Source organism: Panthera pardus, unplaced genomic scaffold, assembly GCF_024362965.1.
Source record: "Panthera pardus isolate Hobbes unplaced genomic scaffold, ASM2436296v1 HiC_scaffold_10, whole genome shotgun sequence".
Classification (NCBI taxonomy): Eukaryota; Metazoa; Chordata; class Mammalia; order Carnivora; family Felidae; genus Panthera; species Panthera pardus.
The window spans coordinates 103687880-103706663 of NW_026526655.1; the positions used below are offsets into that span (position 1 = coordinate 103687880).

The 18784-nt window shown below is 54.1% G+C and overlaps 1 protein-coding gene across 4 annotated transcripts in view; it reads left to right on the top strand.

The window, feature by feature from the left end:
- The window catches only part of GLI2 (GLI family zinc finger 2), a 256425-nt gene that overhangs the window by 127567 nt on the left and 110074 nt on the right, over positions 1–18784 (top strand). Inside the window, exon 1 of one of the 4 annotated variants that reach the window (XM_053909774.1) lies at positions 8526–8642. The exons of the other annotated variants lie outside the window; for them this stretch is intronic. The gene's annotated coding sequence lies outside the window, so the exon portion shown is untranslated. Of the gene's footprint in view, positions 1–8525; positions 8643–18784 lie in introns of those variants that run through there. 4 annotated transcript variants of the gene reach the window in all.

The window sequence follows — 18784 nt, forward strand, 5'->3', positions numbered from 1 at the left end:
TGGAGGAGGGCTGAGGGAAGGCTTACCAGAGACGCTTGAAGTCTTTGAGATTGGGATTGCCTGTGTCTGTCTGAAGGGAATTCACATTCAGTGAGCACTTGCCGTATGTTCAGGGTCGGGGAGGAGGGGTGCAGAGCATTGTTGCTGTGGCAAGAGCGCAAATTTTGAGGCCAGGCAAGAGTGGGATTGGTTCCTGACAAGTCACGTAGCCTCCCTGAGACTCAGTGTCATTATTCATCAAGAAACAAGATACAAACATCCTGTGTGGTTAAATGTACATGTAGGCTCTCCACATGGTCCCCGGCATGTGGTTGTTCCTTCCTTTCCCGTGTCCATAGATTTGCCTCCATTGACACCCCACCTCCACTTTGTTGAGTTGAAATAAGCAGGGCTAGATGAAGCTTTCTGAGGAGACAAGACTTTGGGGCCAGGGCCACACTGTAAACAGCAATGGGCGGTCTCTGAGTTTTGTGACTATTGCCCTCTCCTGGCTCCACCTTTGTCTTGTTGAATCCTGCTGTCTTCCCAATTGGAGCCTGTAGTCTCTCGGGCAGGACGGGGAAGAGACGAGCTGTTGAGTTGTCGGAGGACAGGGCAGCTTGGATTCAGCCTGGCACTTTGCTGTGGGCCCTCTGTGCAGCCCAGTGGCCAATGGATTTGGTTCTCAGTACCCGACAAGGGGTGGAGGTGAGCTTGGCTGAAAAGGCATTAGGAGGGGAGGGTAAGAGGCTCAGCTCCGGGGAAGGCATGCAGTGCCAGGGACTGAATTCCCTCTGCCCCCTCCCTGACTCCATTTATTACCTATTAAATAATTATCTCATTTGGAAAGTGTTTCTTAATGTAGTGCAGACTCCACCTCCTGAGGCCCAGGTTTTGCAATGGGCTGTCTCCTGGCGTGTTCCAGGCTCAGGCAGGACTGGAGCATTCCTGCCCTGGCTCTGCCTCCGCACAAGGCTTGGGCTTGTGCCAGGCTCTGCCAAGGCACAGCAGAGTGGGGCGTGGCCTCTCTGTGCCCCAAGATACCCTGGCTAATAGCTTCATTACAAGGGCGTTCTTCATCAGTCTTCCAAAGTAGGGTGCCTGGGGCTAGGCCTCCCGGGTTACTTGCTATTTTCTGGGACTCTCCCCCTGGGTCCTCCCAAATATCTGGCAACATCAGAGATGGAAGGAACCTTTGTCCTTTTTAAAGGTGAGGCCATTCAGGCCCGGGGGTGGGGGGGTGCACACCCTGAGGTCATACTCTGAGTTGCTTGCAAAAGCCGAAGCCAGGGGGTCCAGAGCCCTCTCTGCTCTATCCCTCCTTCATCTTGCATGTCATTGGCACCAGAACCCTCTGGCGCCCCTTCCCCTCTCGTAGAAACGGGCTGTTTCCTGAAACAAGAGCCGGAAGCCGTGTTGGATGAATGAATGAGTGATGAGTAAGGCAGCTAAGCCTCACAACAACCCTGCAGATTATCCCCCTTTTTGTTATTGAAAACTTGTACATACTTCCTAGGACACGTGCTAACAGTCCCAGAGCACAAACAGCAATGTGAGCCTCGCCCCGCCCTGTATGCTCATCATGGTGGCCAAGGGTGGTGCAGAGAATAGACTGGTGAGCACAAGAGGGTGGGGGGCGGGGGGGCTGTTGTTAAAGTCCTCCAGGCGGGAGGCAATGGCAGAGGGCCAGGGCGGCGTCCAGATTTACCTCCGGATTCACAGGTGAGCGTGAGGCTGGCCCGGTCAACCGTTGGCGGGAATTTCTATCTCCTTCAACGCCACAAGATGCTCCAAGGCATGGTGTTGCTCCCAGGGCCACCAAAGAGCTACCTGAATGTTGGCACTTCACATCCCGTCTTGCTCAGCCTGCACCGTGGGGCTCATCCTCCCTGCCCTGCCTTCATCATGGGTCCTGAGATTCACAAAAGCCCCCGGCCCAGGCCCTGGAGCTGCCTCTGTTCCGGCAGCTGTCACTGTTATTTATAGAAGCTCGGAGGGCTCCCCTGGGACTCAGCCCACTGTCAGGATTCTGGGAGTGGACCTCAGCAATAGTCACCTTGACCGGGAGGGGTCATGGGGCACTTTGGACGGGTGGCTGGTTTTGAAGGAGGAGTGGCCAAGGATGGATGTGGAAGGCCCCGGGGTGGGCATTTCAGGCAGCTAGTGCATCAAAGATGTGCGAGGGGCCCGGGCGTAACCCGTTGGTCTTGGAAGAAGGTCTTGCGAGAAAGGTATGTGCAAGCAGGGCTCATCCCGGAGCCTGGGCCCGGCTGCATTGTTACTAGGGAGTCATGGAGGGCTCCAGAGTAGTGGAAGGACAGCGGTAGTGTGAGACACGTGGCAGTAAGGACGGAGTCAGGCTCCATGACCCAGCTCCCTGAGGCCCTGGGCGAATTACCCCACTTCTAGTCCTGGAGGGGTAACCATACCTGCCTCCCAGGATGGTCGTGACAGTTGGAGCTGACTCATTATTATGACCCCAGATGCAACCCCCACGTGCGGGAGGCACACAGCAGCGGTGATCCTGGTGTAATTGACTCGAGCAAGGCCAAGGGCTAGACCACTCGGCCCTTACGGTCCAGGAGCCTCAAGACCTGTGCCTACAGCAATGACAGCTGTCATTCGTGGTACAATAATGGGGTGATGGCTTCAGGCTCTGAATACGTGGCCTCATTTCATCTTCTCTACACAAGAGGCTTCATCACCCATTGTACAAATGAGACAACTCAGGTCCCTGATATCCCTGAGGCCACATAGCCTGTGAGGGGCAGAGCCCGAATGCCATCCCAGGGCTGTCTGCGGTCAAGGCTACCAGCCTCCAACATTGTAAAAGAGCACAGTGGACATAGGGCCCCATATGTAGTAAATGCTAAAGTAAGCATAAAACAACGAATGCTGGCAGGCCCGTGGGAGCATCCTGGGAGGCTTCCTGGAGGTGGTGTTTCCCTTGACCAGGGCCTGGCTTCCCTGTGATTCAGCTCCCGGTGAAAGGAGCTGAGGAGGGCGTCTTGGTGCCAGACCTAGGGCTGGGGACCAGCCACCCTGTACCATCCAGGCTCCTGTCAAGTCCTTTTGCTCACTCCCTTGCTTTTTAAGACAAAAAAGCATCCAACTGGCTTAGTCTCCAAGTCTGGCTGGGCCTCAGGCCCCCTTGGGTACATGATGCAGTGGATTTTGGATGCAAGGGCAGGATTAGCTTTCGGCAGCCTGGTGACACCCCTACCTTACTGACTTGGGGGGAACTGGGGCCCCGCCGAGCTGAGCTCCTTTGTTAATGCAGATGAAAAGGCACTAAGCTGCAGGCCCTGGGCTGCCCACCGCAGAAAGGTGGCTTGCCTGCCTGCACGGTAAGCGCCACTCACTGGCCCGTGCACCCCACAGACTCATTACCGCCGGCCCACAGAGGAATCGGAGAGCGAGGCAGGGATTGTGTCTGCAGGCTCTGGCAGCTCGATGGATTTCAATGAGATGATCGCTTGTCATTTTTTATTAATGAGCGACTGCCTGATTCATTATACATCTAAGGGGCGAGCCACCCCAGATGGGGAGGAGGAACACGGAGATGCGCAGCCGCCACGGAAGGGGTGACGTGGCCCCGTGTGCAAGTTTTTTTCTGCCTCTTTCTCCCCAAAGGGAACAAGTCACACAAGGTGCCCGCCTTGGGCAGGCAAGCCTGCAGCGACTTGCTTGTGATGGCAAAGGGAAGCCGTCCCGTCCGCATGGCCGGATGGTCTCTTAGCTTAGGGCCGCGGCACTTGGGGAGTTTCCTATGGTCACTTTTCCTGATTCTCTCCAACACCTCCGCCCTTTTCTTTGGCTCTTCAAAGCCTCTTGCTTACCCGCACCTTGCAGCGTGAGCCCGGGGAAACCAGGTCCCCCGAGTCCACGACTCTACATGAGAGGGGAGCCACAGAGGGAGCAGGAGACCTGGAATGAGCTCTGGCCCCAAAGGCATCTACTAAATGTTCGTGGAATGAGCAAATGCCCACACAGGAGATGCCTCCTCACAGAGGGACACGATTCACCTGCCACTCTGCCAGTGAGCCACGTGCTACACACACGGCAGTCCTCGCTCTCCACGACCTCCTGGCAGTCCAGGCTCGTGTCTGTCTTGCCACCAAGCTGGCCGTGTGATTTCAACACTCTTGTTTCCTTGTTTGTAAGCATCCTGAGCAGCGTCTGCCCGGCTGCCTCTGTCTCTGTCTCTCCCCGGGGACTCGACTGGCCGGAGGTGCGAGCGCTGGAAAGCGCTGGAATCCCTTTGCAGCTGGGATGGGTCTGCTGTGAGCACTTAGCGTGCAGGTGGGCAGGTGGGCCAAGGCCCTGTTCTCAGGTCTTTGAGGAGACGCAGGCTGTCTGGCTCATCGTTGCTTTACGGGTGTCTGTGCTGACTGTGATGAATGAGGGGGTTTTAACAATCCGGATCAAGTGTTGAGGGCCCTGGCTCAGAGAAGGCAGCAGGCTCAGGCCGTCTTAGAGCTGAGAAGGTAAATTGTGTTTGTGCTCTCTGGTGGCAGCCCCGGTCTCCCATCCATCCCTACCCAGTGGAAAGAGAGGCCTTCCGAGCCCCCTCAGCTGCCTGTGGGTACGATGCGAGAGAGGGCTTCCGGAAGCAGCCATGGGGCTGGCTGTCAGCTCCCGGAGTGAGCTTTGGTTTTCATCGGTGCTAACAGTTACCTGCTTCTTCAGGCTGCAAAGTGATTGGAGCCCTACGTGCAGCCTTTGCTGTGGCTGGGCTGTTGGAGGACTTGGCTTAGACCGCTCACAACATGGCCTTATTATTGGTGAGGGGTCTTCGTGCATGAGGTCAGCAGGCCAGTGAGAAGACAGTATGCCCATTGGTGTGATGAGAGGGGCCACTGGACGACCCGGGAAGTCCCAGGTTTGCTTTGAGTCCCCGTGAGAAGAGCTATCACAGATACTTCTCTGGCAGGCACCTGCTCCCCCCGCTGTACCCCCAACCCACTTAGGCTCCGGCCAGGACCATCTGCCCATCAATGCCCTCCCCTCCCCCAACCCCAAGAGTACACACAAGCCAGCCCTGCTTTTAGGATGACTTTCTGCTTTGCTCCAACCACCGGGACTCAACATGAGTAACACACCAGTCTTCGTTCTGTTTTAATCAAACGCTTGCTGGCTTTCAGTCTGCTTAACTCCTAAGCGCTGTAGTTTCAAAATAAAGGTTTTAACTGCAAACATGCCGTATTCTAGCCACATGATGGGTCACCTCGGCGGCTGCACGTTAACCTGGAAACCTACCCACGATACATTATTTAGTACATTATTTAGAAGAAACACTTGAGTTTCAAATCTTCGGCTTACAAAATGCGGAACGTTGAGAACACAGCTCATTTATAAGCGGGAACTGCCTGTATTCAGAATAAAATGAAGGCTCTGATATGCCATGTTCTTCTAAGGCACAGATAAGCCACAGGAGAGTGAGGCCAGGGTGGCCCAGCCAGGAAGGCCTGAAGAGGGGCCAAGGGCAGGAGGGAGGGTGTGGGCCTGCAGGCATCTTAGGGTGAATGTAGAGGCCAGTCGGGCAACAAAATGACCTGTATGTGGGGGGTGACGGAAGAAACAGGTAGATATTCGTGGCTAGTAACTGGATTTGGACATCATGTACTAGATTTTGGTGAGCCCAGGTTCTAGGGTGTGGAGAGCTGGTGTCGGGGTGAGAACCTGTCAGAGGAGGCTCTCTGAGGGTAGAGTGGAGACAGGAGGTTCGTCGAGGACCCTCGAGGCCGCTGCGGGGCCTGCACACACAGGAGGGAGGTGGGGAGGCTACTTCCGGGGAATGTGACTCTGGGAGGTTGCACCCGCCTGGAGAGAGCACAGAGGTAGGCTGGTTTCGCTGCCAGGCTGTGCCTCCCACTTTTGCTATTTCTGTTATGGGCTCCCTTGGGCAGTTTGAAATGACCCTCTGGGCCTGTGAGTCCTGCTCTGTGCAGACCGCTGAGTGTCTGCATATCTGAGACAGAGGTGACAGGTAGGTTGCCTGGGGGTGTCTCCACGTTCCCTTGTGGCAGGCATTAACACAGCATGGCTTTTGCTCCCTCTGGGGCACTCGTAAGTCACAGATGGGATTTGTTTAAACTCCCCCAAACCTGGCCAAGGAGAACGAGCTCAGCGTCATGGCTGCGTGAGGAAGGCCTGCATGGAAGGAGCACACACCTTGGGAAGGAGTGTCTCTGGAGATGGTTGTGGGGCCCCGAAAGCAGCCTCCTCCGTGTCAGTGATACCCCCCACTCTGGGCCCTGAACGGAAGCCAGGAGGGGAAGGCTGATGATGTAGGGGAAGGCTGATGATGTCGGGGGTTCTGCCCTTTCAGGCCACCCTCACTTGCCTCCGTGAGTCATATCAGGAGTGGGTGCTGGGAGATGGGGAGGGCTGGATAAATGCAGCCTGAGCTTCTAGAATGCCTGAAGATGTAATGGTACTACTTTTGGAGGCTCCAGAATGGCCACATGCCCTAACCCGAGAGGAATCTCACTGGATGCGCATGCAAAGAGCTGCTAGGCCGGTTCCTAACTGTCTCCATATGACCCCCTGCCCCCACCCACACAATTGCCGCCTGACTCCTGTTGGAAGGGTCACGATTCCATGGTGTCCTCAACACCAAGAGGGAAGTGTGCACTCTGGGCACGGGTTCCCTCAGGACAGGGACAGAGGCGCTGTTCCGTCAGCCTCCAGCCTCCCTGGGCCCTTCGCTCCCCTGAGACTGAGGCAAAGTTTGGGTCACTTCCCTTGTTTTCCTTTTGTGGGCTTTGTGGTGCCATTTGAGGCGGGTACCACCCAAGAAGGGGTCTGCTTTTTAGTTTTGCTGACTTAGGAGGTTTGGGGATGAGCTCTTTGTGTAATCGACTGAAACAAACCTCTGACCCCTTTGCAACTCCCCAAGTAGCGTCTGGTTTGGCCATCTCCTCCCCAGCTTGCCCTCCGCAGGAAGCAGCCTTGACTCAGCTCAGAGGAAGTGCGTGGGGCTCACATGCTGGGATCCAAGGAACCCAGATCCGGCTAGGCAGGGGGCCTGGCCCTGTGCTCTGTGCCAGACGCTCTCGGTTGTGCGCAGGCAGGTCGGACCCTCTCCCTAGACCCAGCACCCCTCTTCAAAGGAAGGGGAGAGCCGAGGGGCAGGGGTGCTGAGTCCAGCCTGACACCCTGTGCCCGAGGGCAGAACTGCCTGGACTTTGATGACTCCTTGTTCCTTATGCCGAGGGAGGGAGGCACCAGTGCATTCGAAAACGGAGGGAAGCCATGGAGGCCTGGGCTGCTTCCTGGCTTAGGAGTGGGTCCCCTAGGCTCCACCCCCTCTGTAAGAGACCAGTCTTGCTTTCAGGGCCTCAGAATGTGCTCCTGAAGGTGTGTGTGGGAGGGCTTGGAGCGCCAGGGGCCAGGGTGGGTCAGGGCATGGGAAGGGGGTGGCTGGTTCCTCCTCCAGGTCAGGCCTTCCCCCCTCCCTTTCTGTGCCCGGTTAGAGCTCAAGCATCTTATACTTATGTTAATTCCATGACTTAAGGCAGAACCTCCCTTTTGGGGACCTAATGAATGTCTGCTTTCGTATTCTATTCTCCACGCCTTGAGACCAAATGGGAAAAAGGGTACAGAATGTCACTGGGGGTGGAGAGTGGTAAAGGTGACAATGATATTGACCCCTCCCCACCCCAGTATTCCTCTTGCTCCTTTGGCGGAAAATACACTATCCTCCTGGCTCAGCACCTGGCAAGTGGGGGTGGAGGCGGGAGGGTGGAGACTGAGCAGGATGAGGGCTCCTGGCGGACCTCACCTGGTGAACCCCCACCCTGCAAAGCGAGCAGCGAAGGCTCCAACCTTCTGTGTGATGGCAACTCCTGCCCAAGGTGCTTGCCATGTACCCCCTTCCTGTGAAAGGGAAAGGAAGGGTGGGAAGTGGTTTTCCGCAGCCCGAAAAGGATTCCACATTCAGAAGACTGAAACTCAATTAGTGTCATTTCAGCTTGGTTGGGGATGGAGTCAGGTCCTCATGTGACCCCTGCGTGTGAGGGGCCACCCTGCTTGCGGGGACTCTGCTCCCCCACTTGTGGCTCTCAGTGTCTGCAAGGAGCTGCAGAGGGAACCAGGTAATCTTCCAGAAGAGGCAGGAGGTAGTGGGGAGGGGCTGTGAAGGGGGGGGGGGCAGTTATGTCTTTTTCACAGCCTCACTGTGTACCTTGTACAGGTCACCCTCCCCCCTGTGGGCCTCAATTTCCCCATCTTACCCAGCAGGCCCTCAGGTCCAGATGTCCCTAAGGTCCCACCCTGGCCCTCTTTTGGGGCTGCAGAGCTGGGAGCTTGGGGCACCACGGTTACCCAGGCTTTGGACCCTCTCCCCCGACAGCCCCTACCCTGGAGGACAAGCAGGTGGGCCACTTCTCCCAGCAAGAAGGTTTACTGCCCAGCAGCCGCAGCCAGATCCCCAGCCTTTACATTTAGTGAGCGAGGAGAGAGCGTTTCCTAAACCCTCCGCCGCCCGGTCATAAATGATTCATGCGGCCCCACCTCCCGCCCGCCCCCTCCCTCCCGGCGGCCACTTGATGTTCCCTCCCGCCGCTCCATCCCACGGCTCTCGGCGGCCTCCAGACCGGTGCCCTCCCAGCACTGCCGCCCCATCAGGCGGGGTCCCTCCTCCCTCCCGGCCACGCAGGGTAAGTTGAAGGAGAAAGGTAGCTTTCCTGCCACGCTTCAAGTGGAAATGAGGAGGCAGCCGCGCTTGTCTGCACAGGCCTGGCCTGCGCTTTCTGCTCCCTGCGCCTTCCCCGAGTCCGAGTCCGCTGCGCTCCAAGTTTGCAGCTCCAGAGGCAGGGGCTTGGCTGGGAGGGAGGGAGGGAGGGGCGGTGCGCGGTGGGGAAGGGAGCTGGTGGTCACAGCAGGGAGGGCAGGGGAGGAGGGAGGGGAGGACCCTGGACCCTAAGGACAGAACTGGAGGAGAAAGTTAAGTGACTCAGGCTGCCGGATGGGGACTGATGGGGTTTGCGGGGGGGGGGGGGGGGGGGGGGGGGGTGCGGGCGGTGAGAGAATTCACATCCTTGGCCACAAGCGTTGTCTTCCCCTGCTCCCCGCTCCCGACAGACGCACTACTCCTGGCCCCTCAAACTCTTGGGGTGCCAGCCAGAACTTTGAACTGCGAGTTTCTTCTGAAACATGGCAAAGCCCAGCTTCTGAGAGCTCAGTCTACACCGCCTCAATTCCGGTGGTCTTAGCAGCCAGGAGGACTCGAAGACAAGAATCTTTATTGTCTGCGGAGCCTCAGCTCTGAGGAACACGTGTGTGTTAAATCTGAGCTTCCCTGGGGAAGGTGCTGTTTTCACATGAGGAATGAATTGGGGGAACGTTGCTTTCAGGAGAGAAGGAAACAAAGTCATACTCAAAAAGAATGTTCTAGAGGCTTGGCAAAATCTGGAAGACACTTTTCTTCATCATCCCTCCTCTTTCCTCCTGCCCTTTTTGTAAAACCTCTTTTAGATTCTTCCTTCTTTGGGCTTCCCAGAAGCCCTTGCTTGGCCTGGCCTTCAGGGGATCCCTGGGGCTCTAAAAGCGAGGGGACTTGTCCCAGTGGGGTGGTGCTGCCCCTAAGGCCTTGTAAACTGCTACCTGGCTAGACAAACAGTCTCAGGAGAAGGACAGGCAGGGAGGGAGGCCCCCCTCAACCCCCTGCCTTGCAGGGACTGGTTCCTCAGACATTGGTATTTTCCTTTCACCAGTTGGAAACAAAGTTAGGTCAGGAGGTAAGGCCTTCCTGGTGGCTGCCTTGGGGAAACGGGGACAGCGACCACAAATCAAATCAGAGTGACCGTGCTAAAGGAGAAATGGCTGGAAACCCTCAAGTAGTAGATCATAGGGCAACAGCAGCTGTCAGCTGGGAGGGCCCTCCCTTGGATTCTGGAGGGGAAGCCATCAGGGTGTGGGCATCCTCTGGAGGTGGGGGGCGTGGGGGAGAGAAGTCACAACCCCAGGACTGGTGAGGGACAAGGAGACAGGCCACCTGATGTCGTAGGTATCCTCAGAGCAGCAGGAAGGACACGACCAGGTGGTAGTGTAGGAAAACCCCTCTAGCCGCCATGTTGAGACAGGACTGGAGGCCATGGAGGGGACCACGACCGGGCCTAGAAGAGATGACCCTGGCCTGGACTGGAGTGGGGGCAGGGAGGGAGCAGCACTTCCTGCTCTGTCAGGCTGTTGGTGAGACTTGGGATGGCTGTGGTCAGGGGGCTGGGCCCTGGGACTGACGGTGCCTCAGCATTTGAGTACGAAGTGCCATTTGGGTATAATGGACACAGCTCAGTCTTGGCCATTTGTGGTTTTTAAACAAATCATGATCCCCACCTTCCAAACAATTTAGTTTTTTTTTTTCTAGCCAGCCCCATCACAAACTTTTGAAGCATGAAATGAATTTTGCTGGCCCCCGCCAATAGGATCCTTTCCCTAGATAATGGATTTTATGAAATGGCTATAATCCTCCCAGGTAATGAGTGAAAGCTACACTCTCTATTTGGACCCAGCATCCCTCTTCCTGATTTATGATATATTGGTTAAAATAGTAAACTGATAGCACTCACAAAATAGTCATCAATCATCAGGCAATGTTGCTGAAACTATAGAAAGGTTTCCAGAAGTGAGATGCTGGAAGCCAGCGGAGGAACACTTTGGCAATCCCAGAAGCATAAAGCGCCTTGAAATCAAATCTGTATTTGTATTTTGAAGTCAGAGGAACGGAGCAGCTAAGGAAGGAAGGAAATGTAAGCGAGCCTATTTTCAGAGGTGAAAGGACATCCCCTCCTGTGCTCCAGACTGCACCGCAACCCCCCCGCCCCCGCCCCCGGCTTTCTCCGCTTGGTTTAGTAGTTTGTTTCTCTTTCTAAGGTTTTTGGGGGAAATCTCCAAATCCTAAAACGTGTAAGTATGTTGGGCTAAGACTACGTAATACGGAGTTTTAAGCAAAGTCTATCACAACAGTGCGAGTGGCGCCTGTGCGTGTCGGCAAAGGTGGGTTTGCAGAACTTGCACATGCTCGTTGGTGCCTGGAGAGGTTCATGTTCTGAAGGAAAGCATGAGGTTTGCAACACTGTTTTCGTGGACTCGCCTCTGTCTCTATGGGGTATTTCAGGGCTGTAGATTACTCGTATTCGTTGACTGAGTGAGCAAACCCAGTGGTGAGAACTGTAGGGATGATGCGTAGTGTCTGAGCTACTCACCCATTCTGCAGGTGAGGAAACTGAGTTCTGTGGTTGGGAGCAACTTGGCTCGGGTCTCACAGGATCAGAGCGGGCCCCCGGCCCCCGGCCCCCGGCCCCCGGGGGGTTTGTAGGGAGATTCGTTTTGTACCAGAACTTGAACTTCACAGGTGACTTTGACTCACCCCACTGTCAGCTTAGTGCCAGCTTGTCGTTGGGGGGCAGGGTGTGGGTCAGCGGCCCTGGACACCTGTGGTGAGATTGTGCCTCTGCCCCTCCAAGTACTGATGAGGTGACTCGGCCATGATTCCTCCAAGTGGCTATGCCATGTGCCGGCTCTAGACCTCACTCCTGCCCAAGGGCCATCCCCAGCTCCTGGAGCCCCAGAGCCTGGGCATTTTCCGCAAGTCCTACAACCTACTTGATGGTCACCTTCCTCCTCTGTCACACCAGAGACTCATACAGAGAACGGCAGACAGCGGGAAGGGACTGCTCGGGGGTTTGAGACACAGTTGTCAACCCCGTCCTTGAGACTAGGATTCCCAAATTGAGGAAGGCAAATCATGGAACTTGGAGAAACAGACTGGAAAGAATGACTCATGGCCATACCAGTCCCGAACTAACGGGAGAACCAGGCAATTTTTTCCTCAGTTCTGTCCTTCAGGCCCGGGCCACTGGGCTTTAACACTAGCTCAGCTCCTGCAGGAAGCGTTCCCTGCCTAGCATCCACAGCCAAGGCTGACTGGTGCTCCCAGGGCTTGCCCATCAGAGCCTTGCCCAAGGTCAAGGCTCTCTTCCCAGAGATAGCGTCCTCCTTGCATATCCCACGTCTGCACTAAGCTGGGCCTTATGGGTGCTCCCTGAGATTTTGCTTCCTGGATGGGTAGAATGGGCTGGCTTCTTCTCTGAAGGAAATGGAGGTGCGGCTTTCCCTCTAGGGATCCTGGCAGAGCTGGAGAGCCCTGCTCCTGGAGCCCGCACACGCCCAGGCGTCCCCCACGCTCCTTCTGCCCAGTGCCTCTGTGCTGACACCCAGCCAGCCACACCCGCCCAGGACAGAAACTTTTCTTTCCTTCTCTGCACCTGGGCTGTCAGAAGGTGAGTGCTAATCAGAGGCTGATCTGTGCTCTTATAGGTGCAGGTTTGCAAAGGACGTCTTTTGTTCTTGTTAGAGTAGCTAACCTCTAAATCTATTTAATACCCCTTCCCTGGTTGTCCATCATTATGACACATGATTTTCCAAAGGATTTACTATTAGTTAGCAGCACAGGGCTTTCTCCCTGGGGTAGCAGCTACTTGCGGTGAAGAAAATGCATGTTCAATGTAGCAATTTGTCTTTTTTTATATATTTATTATAAGAGTAAATGAGTTATTGTTGGAGACTTCAATATTATTGCAAATTAGGTGCTGCACACGGGGCTGGGCCCATTTATTATGTTTCTCAACTCCCACTGCAAGCACACCGGTTCAGGAAGCAACGGAGGGTTCCGGGCCTTCCAGGGTGAGCACAGGCAGACAGCATCGCCCGGTGCCAGAGGCAGAGGAGCCAGGGAACCTCCTGTGCAAGCAGGGAGGGGAGCACAAAGTTTGTCAGTGTGCCAGGTGGTCATCGGCGGGCAGACCGACGGCTGGAGGAGGCCGTGCATGACCTGAGTCCATCATTCCAACCCCCTCGACCTCCTCTATGCCCACATCTGTGGTCAGGGAGGTGAGGGTAGAGACCTGTGCTCAGAGTCAACCCTTCAGCTATGACCACGGAGGCCCGGTCTGGGTTCTGATCTGGGGTGAGCGCCCCGAAGAGAGAGTGGTGGCTGGAGTAAGCCAGCCTACAGCAGACGCAGCTCCCCCCAGGGGCCGGGCACAATGACAGACCCCTGCTGAGCCGCTGTGGCTGCCTGGTCCTGTCCATTAGTCACCTGCTCAGTCCAGGGGTAGACACAGGGGCTGCAGGGTGCATGTAAGAGAGTTGGGTCCTTGCCCACCGGAGGTGAAGTCCACATGGCAGGCTCAGCCATGACAGACTGTTGATGCCAAGGGACCCCAGGTGCAGGCTCTGGCACATTGCCATTCCCGGAGCCCCAGGACCTGCAGGGAAAGCCACCTAGCCCAGTGGTCAGGAGCCCAGGCTTCTGGTGACCGACTGGCCCAGACTGGAGTCCTGGTTCTGTGTCACCTGCTGTCTGTGTGACCGTGGACAAGATGCTAAGCCTTGCCCTGACCTTCAGTTTCTCATCTGTAAAGCAAGGCTGATCATCCACAGCTATCGTTGGGATTAAATAAACCTACGTCCCTGAAACATTCAGCACAGCGCCTGGCCCATAGTAAGGGCTCAGAAGTGGTACTTATTCAAAGACTACTCAGTGGGCTTTTCAGAACATGATAGACTAAACTTTAAACATCAATTATGCACTTCATTTGATTGCAGTAGTAGTCTACGTGAATGACAGACAAGAAACATCACCCAGAAAAAGCTAGCAGTAACGTTCTGGAACAGGTGCTGGCAAGTCTTCTGTGCCTATATATTACACACAAAGGCCCACGTCCCTTTTTACAAAATGAGATTGTATTGTATTTGTTACTTCATTCACCCACCAATGCATCCTGCCCCCTTAAAACCCCTTGCCATTCAAGTTCTTGTAAAGTTGCAATCCTCAAACCTCTTGGTCTCAGGACCCCTTTCCATTCTTAAAAATTATTGAAACCTCCGAGGCACCTGGGTGGCTCAGTCGGTTAAGCGTCCGACTTCGGTTCAGGTCATGATCTCACGGTTCATGAGTTTGAGCCCTACACCGGGCTCTGTGCTGACAGCGTAGAGCCTGCTTGGGATTCACTGTCTCCCCCCGCCCCCTCTCTCTCTGTCCCAGTCTCTCTCTCTCTCACTCAAAAATAAATAAATAAACTTAAAAATATATGTATTGGAAACTCCAAAGAGTTTTTCAGGAGGGCGGGGAGTTTATATCCGTTGATATGGATTTATTGATATTTAGAAATTAAACCTGAGAAATTTAAATACTTTAAATTTATTTGAAAATAATAGTAACAAGCCCATTTCATGTTACTGAAAATAACCCATAACATGTTGTGAAAAATATTTTCCCAAACAACAAAAACATTAAAGGGTGGCATTGGTCTCCAATTTTACACACCTCTTTACTGTCTTGCTTAATGAAGGTAGCAATCTCTTATCCTTCCAGCATTTGATCTGTTCCATGGTAGCCTCTGGGAAACCGGCACTGTCCAAATAACATCTTAGCATAAAGATAGTTTTGACTTTGCGGATCTCCTGAAAGGGTCTCAGGGATCTTCAGGGGTCCCCAGACTACATTTTGGCCCCCTTTTTAATGGCCTGCAGGGTGGTTTTTTTTGACATGCCTGCGGCTGGCTGGGCTGTGAGCAGCCCTCCAGTGTCAAGGCTCACGGGCCCCTCATCTGACCACACCTCTGCCCAGGGGGACTGTACCCTTGCACCTCCCTCCCCATCACTGGAAAATGGGATGTAAAATCTCGGTTGTTTGCAGAGCATGTGACCACTGCGAACACCTTCGTGTCTCCTCACAGTCACCTTTCGGTAGACCGCCTGGGGTCCTCAGCTGCCCCAGCACCTTGCCTGGGTCCAGTAGACCTCTCTGTCTGGAGGCTGCTCCAACCGAAGAAGCACTAAGCCATCCTGCAGCCCACCGCCTGCAGACCCTGAAGCTCCTGCTTGTCTGTCCCCACTCCAGAGGGCTCCGGGCCACCGGCCACCATCCCAGCCGGCCTCCAGAGGGCCAGAGTGACCGCATTCAACCCTCGGTGCCTCCTTTCCAGAACCGCCCCTCAGGTCAACAGAGCCCAGTCTGTGAGGCTCAGTAGCTCTGTGCGACAGCCCGTTTGCCTTGGCTTTGGCCTGATTTCTCCACTGGCCGGCCAGCTCTTTTCAGAAATTGGCTGGCGTGTTTTGAAACTTTATTTTTTCAAAGAGAAAAATTCCTGGACCTGTAGCAAGCGGTGGGGGGGAAAAAAGTTATGATAATAAACGAAAGAACCAGTAGCCAGAGTAGAATAGCGAGAGGCTGGAGATACTGAACGTCGTCAGAGAAGAGTATAGCTCACCCGTCAGGAGAGAAGGCTAATGGTGGGGGGCAGGGAGCCGGGGCCCCCGTGTGCATGTGGAGCACAGACTGTGCTTGGCTTCTTCCTGCGTCAGCGTTTGGGGAAAGACAGATGTGCCCGGAAGCGGGCCTCACTCCCGTCTGTGTAAGCAGGGCCCACGTAGAACGTCTGCGGGCGGCATCTATCATCCATGACCTGTAGCATTTGTACTTGTTGTTTATGGTCTCTTGGCATGCATTGTTTTCTCGAGGCTGAAATATAGCACGCTAATGAGGTATCTCTCTGCTCAGGAGGATGCAGGCAGCTTGGAAAGACGCCTCGGCAGCGTGCTGACTAGTTTGTCAACAGCTGCACGCTGTGGCAGCTGCTGTCCTTGCGAAGAAAAAGGAATGGGAGGGGTGCTCGGAGACACCCCAGCTAGGGCCTGAGGCCCCTGTGCCCGTCTGTCCCGGCCGGGGAGGGGGGGGGTGTCTTTCTTAGGGATATTTGTTGGTCCCAGGGCCAGTCTTCCCTAGGAGGAATGGGGCTGAGGGATGTCAGGCAGACCTGGCTTTGGGTCCTAGCTTCCCCACTTTTGTCCTGACGCTCTCTCCTCTCGGAGCCTGTCTCTTCATCCAGGTGACGCCCACCACTGCGGGTCCTATGAGACTTGGTGGGGGCCTGGGGTCCATGCTGGGTAAAGGGCAGCTGGTGCCCGTGCCTGGCATGGGGGCTGACTTTGTGCACGCGAGCTCCCTCCCAAGCTGGGACCTGGGCACAGGGATGGGCCGCGCCTTGTCAGCAGACGGTGTGTGAGCAGGGTAGAGGCTGAGTCAGAATCTCCAAGCTGGTCCTGGGCCCTGGCAGGCCCCGTGTGGACTCGGGAGCCTGGAGAAGTGGACCACATCTAGAGGGAAAGCTTGAGGAAGGACTTTTGGGCTGGACGTCTTGGCCTGGGTGTGAGAAGGGCTGCTCGCTTGGAGGGAGGGTACATGGGGAAGGACCTAAAAGAACCGAAGTTCTTTTCGTGGGGCCATGGCCCGTGCAGAAAAGGGGATGGGCTTGGAAGCAATCTAAGAACAGTTTTCGAGAGGGAATGTTTCCTGGGGCCAGAAGAGACGGGGTGGGTGCAGCGTGTCCCCAGCAACCCTCTCCCCGCTTATAGCAACAACTACAGTAATAATAGCCGCTCCTGTTTATTGACCGCTTGTCGTGGCTCAGGCCCTCTGCAGACACCATCCCCTTTCCTCACGATCGTATGAGTGTTATTACCTATCAGTTCTGTGCCATCAGTCACGCTCCACATCCCAGGAGGATTCTAATGGAATTCTCCATGCTGATTGTAAAATTCACGTGGAAGAGAAAATAATGCCAAAGGGCCAAGACCGCTTTGCAAAAGACGACGGTGATGCGGGGTCGGGGGGGAGGGGGGTGGTGAGGGTGGGAGGCCTGCCCTACCAAATGTTAAAGCATGTTATAGAGCGATTACAGCCAGGCATTGGATCAGAATGGTAAGTCCAGAAATTGGTAAAAGTACAACTGGGAATTTAATTTGTTTTTTCACTGTCCTATAGGTAGTATTAAAGTAATAGGTTATAGGGAGCAGAAATTTAAATCCATACTTCATAGGCTTTAAATAAATTGAAAATGCTTCTAGAACGGATTAAGAAAAAATCCAACTTAGGAGAGTGAACTCCTTCATTCACCCCCGCCCTCCGGCTGCCACGGGAATCCCTAAGCAAGACACAGAATGGGAAAGCCATAGATGGACACGCTCGACTATATCGGGATTGCATACTTTTCTTCTGACCTTTTTGTTACAGAACTCTTCAAACATTGAACAGAGCTGAAGAAATTTTACATGGAAATTCCCAGCCCCTGATTTTGCCGTTAACATCACCCACCCCCCGCCCCGATCCAACTGTGTCTCTCTCAGTCTCTGTTCCCGCTGATTTTTGCTACATCCCAAAGTAGACTGCAGCCATCAGTAAAACTGTAACCTTTCGTATGGAAAAGATGCCATGAACAACGTTCAGACAAGTAACAGACTGGGAGTGGCGTCATGTCTCACATATGTGACACAACGGAAGGACAGAAACCTTGACAAAACAAAGGAAGAGAGTGCCCAGTTTTTAAAAAAATAAGTAACAAATAGGTTAATTAGTAGAAGATAAACATAAGGAAATGTAAGTTAAGCATAAGGAAGAAGCCCCTCAACCTTCTTAGTATCTAGGGAGTAGTCATCAAATTGGCAAAGACTTAGAAGTTTAACGAAGGGCAGGATGGGTAGAAGTGGACCCTCTCCTCGGTTGCCGGGGGAGTGTCAGCCTTCTAGAGGGCACTTGACAGCGTGTGAGACAAATTTAGAACCCCGAGACCCAGCAGTTTCCCTTCTCGGGATCAGTCCTGGAGGAACAGTTGTGCACGTGTCCAGTGAGGCATGGGTGGAAAGGTCCCTTGTAGCATTGTTCAGAACAACAAAGAATTGGAAACAACCCAAACAATCCAGAAATGGTTAAGCAAACTTCGGCATTTCCATCTTGAGAAATAACACGCAGCAGATAAAAGTGAATTAGATCTATTCGTTCTGACGCAGGATGATCGCTAAGAGACGTTGGTAAGTGAAGCATGAACAGAACACAGCTATTAGCATATAGCTGTTGCTTGTGCGGTGAAACGTACAGAAGCTTATAAAAATAACAGCCAACTTTTATTGGGTCCTTGCTGTATCAGGCTCTTTGTGTCTGTTATCTCTTCCTCAAAATAAGACTAGGTGGTACTGTTATTCCCATTCTACAGATGGGAAAGTGAGGGGGAGCCTTGCCAGGGTCCATCCGAGCTCCACCTAGCTCCAAAGCTGTTAACTCTTTTTTTTTTTTTTAATTTTTAAAAAATGTTTATTTATTTTTGAGAGAGAGAGTGAGACAGAGTGTGAGCGGAGGAGGGCCAGAGAGAGGGAGACACAGCATCGGAAGCAGGCTCCAGGCTCTGAGCTGTCAGCACAGAGCCCGACGCGGGGCTCGAACTCACGGACCGTGAGATCATGACCTGAGCTGAAGTCAGACGCCCAACCGACTGAGCCATCCAGGCGCCCCAAAAGCTGTTAACCCTTTACAACATGTTGCCTTTGCCCAGACATGGAAAAAAAAAATGGTACCTGCACACAGTAATTGCTCAAACTTAATTCCCTCCCCACTCCCTGTTTTCAGATTGTTGCGATTCATTCAAATTAGATATTCAAAAGAAGGAGCACGCGCAGATCAAACAGACTGCTTAGTGGCAAGCTGGGAGGAGAAGGCAGGGAAACCTTCAGAGGCAGTAATGCTTTGTGAAGGGGCAGGTGAGGATTCAGGGCTGTGCTTCCTTCTGGAAGTTACCCAGGATGGCTCCCTGTGCTGTCCCTAGTGTCTTGCTGGGCGTGCTCTGACCTGAGGGGCTCACAGAACAAAGCCTTGATCAAACAGCCACGCCTCCCCCTGAAGCTCCCTGGTACATTCCTGCTACAGCGACCAACCGTGAGATCACATCTAGTCAGAAGTGTGAGA